Genomic DNA, 9,068 nt, shown 5'->3' with positions numbered 1-9,068 from the left:
AGCCCCGCTGGTAGGGGTGTGCCCAAGAGAAAGGGGGCTGTGCTTCCTGCCAGGGGAGGCGCTGGCAGCTCCAGGACCCTTTCAGCAGCTACTGCTGCTTTCCATCATCGAAAGGGCCCCGCAGGTAGCGCCGAGTGTGCTGAGCAGAGCAGCCCCTGCCATTCCCAGGGTCACTCAGGGCTGGCCTCTGTCTCTGTCCACAGCCTCAGGGCCGTGCTCCTGCTGGGGTCCAGGCTGGTCCCATAGGGCTCCCCTTCGACTCCGTTCTCACACCCCAGCCACCCCCTCCTCTTCACCAGGGTTGCACCATGTTCTCAGAAGAAAGTGGACACAAGGGATAGGAAGGGAATAGAGGGGTTCAGGGCACCTGCGGGAAGGGGGTTCGTAGGATCTTCACATTTTAGCATCTGGTTCACCACCAGCCTCCACCCATTTTACAGTTGGGAAGACAGAGGCTGGAGAAGGCGGCACTGGCTGAAGTCTGGTGAGTGGAGCAGAGCAGAGGCTGTGAGATGGACGGGGCTGGGTTGGCTCTGTGGCGTGACAGACGAGGGAAAGGCTGAGCCGGTAGACTGCGTGGGGCAGAGCTGGGAGTGCGGTCCTTGTCGGGGTGGCAGAGGGGGCGGGGTTGGCTATTTCAGGTGTGTGTGTGGCACCCCCACCCTTCCCCGGCTTACCTCGGCCTTCACACAGCAGCCTCCCAAATGCCCGGACTCCACACTTGGGCGGGGACCCTTCCTGGCGCAGCGCTAACCTGCATGCAAAGTGTCCCTGGACCCCGGAGACCCTGAGTTAAGATGCAGGAAGGCGTGGATAAACAACAAGGTCCTATCCTATAGCACAGGGAACTATATCCAATCTCCTGGGATGAACCATAATGGAAACCATAATTAAAAAAAGAACGTATCTATGTGTACAACTGAGGCACTTTGCTGTACAGCAGAGATGGAGCAACACTTCAACAAAAACAGAAAGAATTTTAAAAAAAAGATGCAGGAAAGCAAGTTAGGAATAAAAGCAGGAGAGCTTATCTCTCTACTTCCCCTTTGCAGGCTTCTCAAGGCCCTGTGGCTTCCTGCCAACAGCCAGATGGGAGACTGGGAAGAACGCTTTGGGGGAGGAAAGGTATTTGCAGGCAGATGGAGGTTGGAGGCTTTGCCTCTGAAGCCTGTTGCTCTTACACACGGAGCTTCTGTTCTCCAAGACGGAGACTCCCAGGAGAGGCAGGAGGAGCCAGGGAGAGCTGCCTTCCCGGCGGGACTCCAACCCTGAAATGAACTTGCTCTGTTAAAAAATGCCCACCAAGGGCTTCCCTGGTGGCGCAGTGGTTAAGAATTTGCCTGCCAATGAAGGGGACACGGGTTTGAGCCCTGGCCCGGGAAGATCCCACATGCTGCGGAACAGCTAAGCCCGCGGGCCACAATTGCTGGGCCCGCGTGCCACAGCTACTGAAGCCCACGTGCCTGGAGCCTGAGCTCCGCAACAAGAGAAGCCACCACGATAAGAAGCCCGCGCACCGCAGCGAAGAGTAGCTCCCGCTCGCCGCAACTAGAGAAAGCCCACACGCAGCAATGAAGACCCAACACAGCCAAAAATAAATAAATAAAATAAAATCTATCTTTAAAAAAAAAAAAAAAATGCCCGCCAAGCCCACAGGGCTCTGCTGAATTTTGTTTTGTTTTGATTTGTTTTTACCCTGCTTTGTTCCAAAAAGGATTGGAGGCAGCTTACAAAAATACTTAAAATACAGTAGGACAAAAAATAGATCAGAGAGAAAACAAGCCTTGAACAAACAGAACAATGAACCAAGAGTGTGGCACACAGAAATGTGCTCAAAGTGGACTGAAAATTGGGCTCTGAGCTTCCTATCAGTCAAAGCGAAAAGGGAATTCCACCCGTTACAAGACTCACGAAGTCTATGAGGTTGGAACAATCCCAAAAGAAGCTTTTTCTGACACTGAGGCCTGAGAGGGATCCCTGTGAGATCTCTGAAGGGGACAGGGGTGGGGTCCCAGTCAGTGTCTTCAAAACAGTCTCATAACAGATAAGGTCATGCAAACCCCATGAAGCTGCATTTCCTCTCAGGGTAAATCAAAGACTTGATGCAGATCAATAAAACCAACTCTATGGAGCGTCAGACCCAAGCCGTCCAAGTCATTCATCCAAGAGATGCAATTTATTTATTTATTTACGGCTGCGTTGGGCCTTCGTTGCTGCGCGCGGGCTTTCTCTAGTTGCGGCCAGCGGGGGCTACTCTTCGTTGAGGTGTATGGGCTTCTCATTGCGGTGGCTTCTCTTGTTGTGGAGCACGGGCTCTAGGTGCGCGGGCTTCAGTAGTTGTGGTGCATGGGCTCAGTAGTTGTGGCTCGCAGGTTTTAGAGCGCAGGCTAGAGCTTAGTTGTGGCGCACAGGCTTCGTTGCTCTGTGGCATGTGGGATCTTCCCGGACCAGACCTCGAACCTGTGTGTTACTATGTGGGTATTATTTGAGAAGCAGCCACACGGAGGTGGCTTTCTAATTTCTCATCCTGGGGTCAGAGTGAGGAGTGTGTTGAGAAGGTCGTCCCACAGTGTGATGGTATTAGGAGGCGGGGCCTTGGGAAGGTAATTAAGTTTAGATGAGGTCATGAGGGTGGGGCCCCCATGATGAATTAGTGTCTTTATAAGAAGAGGAAGAGAGACCAGAACACGTTCTCTATCTGCCATGTGAGGACACAGTGAGAAGGCAGCCCTCTGCAAGCCAGGAAGAGAGCCTTCACCAAAAGCCAGCCATGCTGGTACCTGCATCTTGGACTTCCAGCCTTCCAAACTGAGAGAACTAAATATTTGCTGTTTATGCCCCGTCTGTGGATCCCGAGCTGACTGAGACAGTGGGTGAGTCCCCACGTGCTTGGAACTGTTCATCTAGATGGGGAGTCGTGGGCCAGAGATGGAATTCAAAGCCAAGCGAAGGAGCGAGAGCAAGGGCAGCTGGATGGATTTGATGAACACCCAACAGGAGGGAAGGTCAGGGTGGGCGAGCTTCTCCCCCGGGGCCCTGCCGTATCCCCCGCCCCCCACCCAGGGGTCAGGGTGGTTTGCCCAGGCAGGGAGCGGGGAGGGGTTGCCCTCTGCTTGCCCGCTCCTGCCACCCACACCCGCTAGGCTTTGTACACAGCGTGGGCACCATTGACTCCCTGTCAACAGTCAGGCCCTGGAGGGTTTTTCCATCTGTACCCTGTCTGTGTGCCTTGTGACCCAAGAATCATTTAGAGATAACAGACCAGAGGGCAGTCTTTCGTGATGAAAATGGACTTTTTCTTCCCAACTCCATTGACCCAAAGGCAGGTCAAACCTGTGACCTTGACCCCAATTCATCACAGTGAGTGCACCAGGCCGGGGCAGGGAGAACCAATCCATCACGGTGTCGGCGACCAGCTGGCGGCCTATGTTCTAGAAAAACCTTCCCCTCCCTCCTCCAAGTGAGGGTGAGGGGCTCACGCACCCCAGGAGGTACACAGGACCATTCACCGGGATGCAGGAATAGATATTAGAACTTTGCTCATAATTATGGTTTATCTTGACTTTCTACCCTGAGCAGACCCAGTGCTGCCAGCTCCTTCTGTGATTCCCAAGGGCTCAGAGTCAAGGCCCTTCCCAAGCCCCCAGCTCCTTGAACCTCTTTCAACAGCCGACCTGCCAGTTTCAGCCCTGCAGAACCAGAAGCGGTTTCCCAAATGCACTGCTGCTGCTGGGAACATTGTCCTTTACCACCTTGACAACGCTCTACCTGTCACAGCTGTGTTTCTCATCCTCGCAGAAACCTGTCCTTGCCATCCAGGTGAGAGCTAAGTGGTCTTGTAGTAGTTCTGCAAATGCCCCTGTGTCCCACATCGTAGGATTCAACTGCCTGTTTATCAGTGACTTTCCCCTCTGTCGTCATTTCCTTATTGTTACTGTACCAAATTACTACAAATTTAGTAGCTTGAGACAACACAAACGTATTGTCTTATAATTCTGGAGGTCAGAAAGGGCCTTCACCGAGCTAAAATCATGGTGTTGGCAGGTGTGCTTTCCTTCTGCAGGTTCTAGGGGAGAATTTGTTTCCTTGCCTCTTCCAGCTTCTGGAGGCGCCTGCATTCCTTGCTTCATGGTTCCACCTTCCATCTTCAAAGCCAGCAGTGTAGTATCTTCAAACATCAATCTCGGGACTTCCCTGGTGGCTCAGTGGTTAAGAATCCGCCTGCCAACGCAGGGGACACGGGTTCGAGCCCTGGTCCAGGAAGATCCCACATGCCGCGTAGCAACTAAGCCCATGCGCTACAACTAATGAGCCTGCGCTCTAGAGCCCGTGAGCCAAACTACTGAGCCAGCATGCCACAACTACTGAAGCCCGCGCGCCTAGAGCCCATGCTCCGCAACAAGAGAAGCCACCGCAGTGAGAAGCCCGCGCACTGCAATGAAGAGTAGCTCCCACTCGCCGCAACTAGAGAAAGCCCGCGCGCGGCAACAAAGACCCAACGCAGCCAAAAATAGATAAATAAATAAATTTATATTTTAAAAAATCTCAACCTCTCTCTCTCAGTGGAGGAGAAAAGCTACTGGGACACCCCTGGCCCGAGACTGACCCCCTTGAGCCCAAAAGGGCCTGTCTCCTTGACTCTCTGGCTAGAAATATAATCCACATGCCCACTGATAGGCCCGGGCACAGGCCTCAGGGGTCTTGGTCGTCTCACCAGCCTGGCAAGGGGTGGGGCCCTTTCCTGCACTGCAGCTTGGTCAGCTGGAAGGAGCTTGGCTTTGGGGTCATGCAGACCGAGCTGATGGTCTTTGGGAAGCTCGGGTAAGCCACTGAGCCTTGGTTTTATCGACTGTAGAAGAGAAAGAAGAATGCCTCTTTCTGGGGTTTTGTGGGAATTAGAGAGAACGCAGTGTACATGGTGACACTCCCCTGATGAAGTCCTAGTAATTAGGAGCAATGGTTGGGAGTCTAGGTCCCCATTCCGACATCTACTGGCTGTGTGAGCTTTAAGCAGTTGCTTCACCCCTCCGGGACTTGGTTTCTTTATCTGTAAAATGGGCAGAAGCAACTTGAGTGGTTGCAGTGAGGACCAGAGGAGGCCCTGATGAGAAATGTGGGCAGGGTCATTTGTCCTGTTACTGGGCCCACGCCCCTAGGGAAGAGGGATGCCTTTTCCAGAGTAGAGTTTCTAGAACCACCGGACTCCCAGAGGCCAAGCTCCCGGGCAAAGACAGAGCAGGACCATCCCAGCTGCTGGACCTCCCTGCCCTGCACTTCAAGTGGCTACTGGGAGGCCAACAGCTGTCCCCGCCAAGTGGCATCTCGGGCACAAAGAGCAGTGGAGGGGGCAGGGCACGCTGGCTCATTGTTCCTGGGCCAGAGCAGCAGCTGTGGGTCACCCGGGGCTCCTCTGACCTCCGGCCCCTCCCAGCAGCTCTCCAGCGGCAGGCCCGTCCCTACGGGACTTAGAGCGGCCCCTCCAGCGGCACCTGGACAGCGTGGAGTCCCCTGCCCCTCACAGCACCTGAAGGAATAATACATTTGGAGAAGGGGTGGCCCCATGGACCCAGGGGCTCGTACTTCACGGCACGTACCTCCGGTGTCAGGCTTCCGCGTGGACTTCTCACTAACCTCAGCCCCCCAGGGAGGTCACATGTGGGTCCCATTTTACTGATGCAGAATCTGGAGCTCAGAGGGGTGATTAAATGACTGGCCTGGGGTGGCAGACTGGGGACAGGCAGAACCAGGATGTGAACCCCGATCTGTCTGATGCCAGCCCGCCCCTTTTCCACCAACTCAGGTCCCGCGTGGGGAGTGAGGCAGATGCACGGGTACCGGGGTGGAGGGGGCATGGCCGCACTCTGCTCAGAAAAGCACGGGCTGGGACTGATCCATGGCTGGGCCGGGCGGGATGACCTCGGCCAGTTCCAGGCAGCCAGAGAATTCCAGAGCTCCCTGCACCCACTGCTTTTCAGAGCTGTGCTTTTATAAAGGGAAGGGAGCTGGGGAATGATGATTCGGGAAATCTGAAGCCAGAGTTAAACGAGAACCTCATAATGATGGTGATGAAAAATTCACGCCACTGTTTGCGCAGTGACTTGTGCGTCCACTTCGCAGCCATGAATTAATTGAGAAATAAAACACAAATGCTCGGGACCAGCTGCAGGGCTCAGAAAAGCGGATGGGGAGGTTCCAGAAGGGACACCCCAGAGCCGGGCCCCCTGCTCCCAGGCCGGCCCCTCCTCCAGGCATTGCCAGGGTTCCTCTGGCCTGGGGCTCGCTTTGTGTCTTTGCACAATGAGGGTGATGGTCCACTTGGGAGCCGTGAGGTAGGAGTATAAATGGGGGGTGTCAGGTGGGCAGCTCCCCCGGTTCTGAGAGAGACAGAGGAGAAGCAAAGTGCCTGGGAGGTGGGAGACCCAGATCCGATTCTGATGCTCATTAGCTGTGGGACCTTGGCAACCACCCAACTTCTCTGCATTTTTACTTGCTCATCTGTGAAAGGGGTGAGGACTTCCGAAACTCAGTTTCCAAGTGGGAAGGTGTATTCGTTTCCTAAGGCCGCTGTAGCAAATGGCCACAAAGGTGGTGGCTTAAAGCAATAGAAATTTACGCTCAAAATTGAGGTGTTATAGGTTGGTGTCTTCTAGAGCCTCTTTTTTTTTTTTTTTAATATTTATTTGGCGGCGCTGGGTCTTAGTTGCGGCACGTGGGATCTAGTTCCCTGACCAGGGATCAAACCCTGGCCCCCTGCATTGGGAGCGTGGCGTCTTAGCCACTGGGCCACCAGGGAAGTCCCCCTTCTGGAGCCTCTGAGGGAGGAGTGGCCCGTGCCTCTCTCCTGGCTTCTGGTGGGGGCGGCCACCTGTGGGGTCCCTCGGTAGCTCTACATCTCCAGTCTCCTCCCGTCTTTGCGAGGCTTCTCCTCTGGGGCTCTTCTGTATCTCAGCGTCTCCGATCTCCCTGTCTTTTCTCTTACAAGGGCACCAGTCATGGGTTCAGGACTCACCAGAATTCCAGGATGATCTCACCTTGAGATCCTTAACTTAATTGCATCTGCAAAGACCCCGTTTCCAAATAAGGTCACGTTCACAGGTACCAGGGGTCAGGACTTGGTGTATCATCCTGGGGGAGACAAGTATTTTGGGGAAGCAAAAACCATGCATGTGGGCCCGCTCGCCGCAAAAATAAACAGTGAGGCAGCGGGAGGAGGGAGTCCCTGGATGACACACCCTGTGCATACCTTCTGGGACGGGAGCCTGTGTTGGGCGTGGGACCCTGGCTAGGAGAGGAGGGGAGCTGCCAGGTTGGGTGTGGATGGAGGGCGGGGTCTCCACGGGGCCTCCTTCCTTCTCCGCCCTCCTGATGAACTCTACGGGCCACCAAGGTGCTGAGAGGCACCCCCGCTGACGTCTCCGGGGCTATAATTCTTATTTTTTATCATCACTAAGTGGTCTCCCCACACTCCATTCTTCAGGGTGCTGTGTGCTGCTCTCCTAGCCCCGCAGGGGCTCCCCGCTGGCTTCGTGATAATAACCAAGCCCTGAAAAGCACTCTGGCTTCGAGGCCTTACTTCCTTCTCCAAGTCTTTTCCCCACACTGCCCTTCTCTAAACCCACGCTTCGACCGAAACAAACCCTTGCCCGTGCCCCCGCCCTGCCACGTTGCTTCGTGGCCCCATGCTTTCACACCTCTGGCCCCTCCTCCGCAACACTCTGCCACCCGTCTCTCCTCCGAGAGCCCTCCCCGCCACCCGTCCCTGCCCCTGCACGACGAGCTCCCCTCTCGGCATTTGTCCCTCTGCTACCAACACCCGCCGTGGTACAACCGTGCTGGTGAAAGTCTCCCCCACTTGACTGGGCCATCCCTGAAGGCAGGGACACAGTCCTTTGTTTTGGGGTCCCCAGTTCCTGGCACAGAGATGCTCTGGGATGTTTATGGAAGGAAATCACCAAGAGACCTGGGTTTGAATTTCATCATTATTACCTTCCCAACCACGCGTCCTTGGCCTTGCTGGGCCTCCATGGTCTCATGTAGCCCCTGCCAGGTTGGCAGGAAGGAGCCTGACATGAGCCTGTGTCCACAGATGAAGGTGTTTTGGAGACTAATCAACGTACATGAAAAGGGCCAAAGAAGCAAGGCCGCCTATCCCAGGGACCCTCTGCCCCTCTGCCTCCCTGGGGTGCAGTTGGAGGGAGCTCCCAGCTTCGGGAGACTCCGGGATCCCTTCCCTGCCCCTCCCAGCCCCGCCTGGGCTCCAGGTGTCTATCTCTCCGGCCGTTTTCTTTTCTGATCCAGGGTTCAAAAGTGTGGGAGCCACAGCCAGGCGGAAACAAAAGCCAGCAGGTTCCCTCTTGCTGGCCCGGCCGCAGGCCTACAGGGCGCGGCCCGCCTCGCCCTGCTGCGTCCAGGAAGGAGGGCGCTTGGATTGCGGGCATCGCCCCCCAGCAACTCTGAAACCTCAGCTCCATCGGCAGGGAAGGCCTGCTGGGGGCCAGAGCAGGGGCAGGGGGAAGCCTGCCCCAGTTAGAGCCCGCAGTTGCTCCTTGGAAAGCCTTTTCCGACGTCCCCAGCCTTGGGGGCAGGGGTGGTGTAACGATGATAAAACAACATTTGCACAGAGATTTCGTTTACAAAGCACTTTCTCAGGGGTGGGAGGCGCCGGGGTGGCGGGCGGAGCCCGCGCTGCGAGGCTGCGGCCTCCGGTTGGTCTCACCTCCCCCCCGCCCCCCGGCCCAGCACGGGATCGTGTGCGTGGTAGACAAAGCGCTATTCATCCCGCAGTTTCCGATCCTCGGGAGTCGGTCCTTTTCCCTCTCTCCCGTGAAGAGCTCACTCTGGCTTGTCGCTCAGGCCAGAGGAGGGGCGTCAGGAGTCCCAGAGGGAGGGGTGGGCTGGGGCCTGATTGAAGGGAAATGCGGGGGCCGAGGGGGGCTCCCTCCTTCTGCACCGCTCGCCCCGCCCCCAGGCCCTCCGGCTCCCAGGCGCCAGCTTGCGCGAATCCAGAAGACTCAGCGCAGCCTCGCCGGGGCTGGGTTGTGCAACTCTCCTCACAGCTCACCTGTGGC

Source organism: Delphinus delphis, chromosome 19, assembly GCF_949987515.2.
Source record: "Delphinus delphis chromosome 19, mDelDel1.2, whole genome shotgun sequence".
NCBI lineage: Eukaryota > Metazoa > Chordata > Mammalia > Artiodactyla > Delphinidae > Delphinus > Delphinus delphis.
Note: the sequence above shows the minus strand (reverse complement) of the source record.